Source organism: Saccostrea echinata, unplaced genomic scaffold, assembly GCF_033153115.1.
Source record: "Saccostrea echinata isolate AGI-Se365-2 ecotype Australia unplaced genomic scaffold, CSIRO_AGI_Sech_v1 ptg000004l, whole genome shotgun sequence".
Classification (NCBI taxonomy): domain Eukaryota; kingdom Metazoa; phylum Mollusca; class Bivalvia; order Ostreida; family Ostreidae; genus Saccostrea; species Saccostrea echinata.
Window position 1 is genome coordinate 3,556,542 of NW_026889753.1, and position 4,463 is coordinate 3,561,004.

The window sequence follows — 4,463 nt, forward strand, 5'->3', positions numbered from 1 at the left end:
TACATGATTTTACAGTAATAGCTAAATATATAGATTATTTTTTATGGAGAAATTAATTATTTATATTTATGCCACTTGTAGTGTTCATTATATATTGTTACTGCAGAACAGTCAATTTGGCATGCATGTAAAACTAGATATGTGATGATAATCAAGATTTATGAGTGAAGTGCAAAATGACATGTGATCATTGCATTGGCTTGGTCAGAAATTTACATCAACTCCATACATTTGTATATACAATTTTCTATGCGTTTAGTGGAATGTTAGGTATTTTGGTTTTGTTCATTTAGAAATCTTTTGTTACATTATATACAATTTTATAAATTATCTTCTGTGATTTTTTCGTGCGTGTTTTTTACACCTATTTTCAACTTAAATCAGTACACCTATCTTTCAACCTGTTTTGTTCTTCTTGCATATATTTATTATTTGTTGATATTAATCTATATTTTATGGTCAGTTATTACGATCGATATCTATGGCTATCTGTTTTTGTCCATTGAGTATGGTCCATCATGCATGAGAACTTATCACATTTTATACTTTTCCAGAACCACTTTGCCAATTTCAGACTTTCTTCAGAGCATCCATGGGTGATCAAGATTTATGTTTCATTCAGCAGGGTTGATAACTAAAAGACATTCTCAAGAACCACTGAACCAGAGATATAATTTATATAAAAATATTCTTATGTAGTGACAATCCCAATTTGTTCAAAGCATGGCCCCTTGTGTCATGATAGGGACACAAATGGAGTTCAAATTTATATCTAGACATATGTATGGGGGAAAATTTAAAGTCTTCTCAAGAATAACTGAGTTCAAGTTGTTTGAAGTTTTACATAGAAATTCATTGGAAGAAAGCAAATAAAAAGTGTAGAATTTATTTGTAAGCATTCCTGCACAGTGCAGATTCAAATTTGTTCAAAATGTGGCCATTGGGAAAGATAAACAGGGCCAGAATAAGCATTATAATTTTCAGATTGAGATAAACTGGAAATATCTTCTCCACAAGTACTACAGGGCTCTAGATTGTTAAATTTATTTGCAAACATGCTCAAGTAAAATGGTTTCTCCAAAACAAGGCTACAGTTGTCAAATTATTATAAAAAGAAAGTCCTTAGAGTCATGTTGAATTCAATTTTTCTATATCATTCTTCTTTTGACCAAGTGGAGATACAAAAGAAAAAGTACAATGTAATGTGGTTAAAAAAATTACCTTATGACACTCAGATGACCATTAATGACCATGAGCCTCTTGTTTTTAAGAGGTATCCATATATTTTTACTTCAAATTTGTGTGGACTTGCTGAACACACCTTTTTTGAGAAAGATGAAAAGAAATAAAGTAAATACAATGTTCTACACTAGTCTTGTTACCGAGTTTAGGATATATATTAAACTCTTCATGGTCATCTTTACTCTCTTCCACAAAGCTGGTGAAGGCTTGGATATGCATCAAAGATTGCAAGTTATCAATCTTGCTGCAGATACTGCATGTGACAATACTGTCTATAGACAGAACAAGTTACGGTAAATGTTTTGGAGAACAATGATAAAGGTAAGTTTTACTTGAATCATTGTTGATGGATGTATCCAGAGATATCAATTGCTATGCTGTATGTGACCTTTTCCAAGGATACAGGATTAAAACAAAAGCTCAACTTGAGGAATTTTTAACTATGAATTAAAACATATGGATACTATCGCCCTGATTGTGACATTTTCCAGGTTTGTGGGGGTCCATTCCATCCCTTAATAGACCCTGAGTTGCTGTTTTAGTAGTTTTGAGGAATTTTCTGAAGAAATATGGAGATAACGAACAGTATTCAAGCTTAAAGTCCATTAAAACAATAGAAATCGGGAGCAGAGGAAACACGGACCTCCAAACACATCAGAGATGGGATCAGGTGCCATTGAGGAGTGAGCATCGCCATCCCCTCACATCCGTCATGTGCTCCTTGTCAGGATCAGGAAATAACGGAAAAATCCGTCGACAATTCAGTGTGTAAATATACATTATTATAACAGTAACTTGATCCGAAGAGTCGTATCACGTCGAGTTGACAGGCGCGGATCATCAGATCAAACGAGACGCGAATAATAATGATAAATTTATTATATACCTCTTTACAACTAGCAAAGTAAAACAAAAGGAAACTTTTTGGATCAATTACATAACTTTTATCCATTAAACAAACCATTTTGTCAAGGAGCTTTTTGATGCGCGCGAATAAAAACGTCATTTATCTGTGTACTACGTCATCAGTTTCAGAGAGGGGTGATATGGATTCAGAAAACCACACTGTGGTGATCCGGAACGTCGGATCACATCGCCACGTGATTGTGTAAATTCAGCAGTAAAACTGAGTGACAAACAGTTGGGTATATAATAAATATACATTATTATAACAGTAACTTGATCCGAAGAGTCGTATCACGTCGAGTTGACAGGCGCGGATCATCAGATCAAACGAGACGCGAAGCGTCGAGTTTGATCTGATGATCCGCGCCTGTCAACGAGACGTGATACGGCTCTTCGGATCAAGTTACTGTTATAATGATAAATTTATTATATACCCCCCTTACAACTAGCAAAATATAGTTTTAAAAAACTTTTGAGATCAATTATATAAGATTTTCCTATTAAACAAAGCATTTTGTCAAGGAATTTTTTGATGCGCATGAAAAATAACGTCACGTTTCTGTGTACTACGTCATCAATTTCAGAGAGGGGTGATATGGATTCAGAAGACCACAGTGTGGTGATCCGGAAAGTCGGATCACACCGTCAAGTGATTGTACGAAATCTACAGTAAAACTGAGTGATGAACACTTGGGTATATAATAAATAATGGTCTAACAATTAGTATGAAAAACGTCAGTCAGCATTTGACTCAATGATAGGTTGTATTTGCTGACCATTGTATCGACCATAGAACTTACGAAATGATGACTTTAAACGAGACTGTCGATATTCTTGTTTCATCAACTTGTTTGTCAATAATTTACCTCGTTTTAGAAATTGTACATATGTAGAGCATGCTCTGGCGTATCGAATCAACTGAGAGATATAAACCCTGTATGCAGGTGATGAAGGTATATTGCTGCATAAGTAAGGGAAGTTGACGATTGAAAAGTTAAAGTCATCACGTTTATCATAAAGCTTGGTTGTTAGATTACCATTAACGTCTTTTTCAACTAAAATATCCAAATATGAAATAGATGTGTCAGACTCTGTGGTATCTTTTATCTCAAACTCACCAGGATATATCGTATCGACATAAGAATGGAAATAACCATTGTTAATTATTTGACAATACGTCGTCGATATACCGTTTATCCGTTTTTTTCGCGATGATCTAATTTTTGCGATCATTTTTAATTCGCAAAAAATAAAACACGCAGAAATTGTATCGGTTATTGTGTGCCATAAAACGTTACCTTTTTTTAATTTGTTTTTTCAAATCGCAAAAAATAACTTAGGCAAAATAAAAACTGTACAAATCTACTCCTTTTTCGCAAAATTTGCGACACACGAAAAAAAAGGATATACGGTATCTAAATGTCGAGTTGAAGGCCACAGCAAGTGTTTTCTTCTTTTCACGTATAAGATTTTGGACAAATTCTGCTTTGAACATATGGATACAAAAAAAGTCTTCTAATAACGGGGCGCAATTGGTACCCATGGAATTCCAATAGATTGTTGGAAGACCTGGTCTCCAAAAACCACATAGATATTGTCAATCAGAAACTCAAGCATCTTTTTAATGTCAACTTCAGAGTACTTGTGTGTACAATCAGAATGTTTTTAACAAAATAATTTTGCAAATGATCAATGACAAGGTAAGTAAATTTACGAGTTCCATTTTTATTGAAAAAGCAGCTGTCAATGATATCAAAAAGCCTGGACTTTAATTTATCGTGGGGAATGGTTAAAAAAGAAAAGTTGAAAAGTCGTCAGTTTTTAACGTAGGTCGCGGAGTTAGTGACCTTTTAAAATTGCCCGAAAACATACCTTGAAAATTACATATATGAATCTCCTACTTTTGTTGCGCATTCTCTGAAAATTTTATAAAATTCGTCTGCATCGTTTTTGTGTTATTAAATCCCAAACATGTCATCGTTGTCGTAACATTTTCGACGTTATTCTATTGAATTCTATTGGGAAAACGTCATTTTTGACTCGTTTTCAGGAAAGATTTCTTTTCAAAAAATCTCAGTAACTTTTAAATGGTGCAGACGAAATTGTTTCCCTTTTGGTCATTTCACACAGAGATGATTTCCGATAATTCCATGTAAAAAAATGAATATGTCTTCGAGTTAGTTTTCTTGTAATTTGAATGCGAATAATTGCTTTTACATTGCAAAATGTAACATTTTTAAGAATGGCGTTATAAACTATCACGACGTCACGCTTGACGTCGTGAATACGGTCCGATATAAAGTGCAGAAAAACAA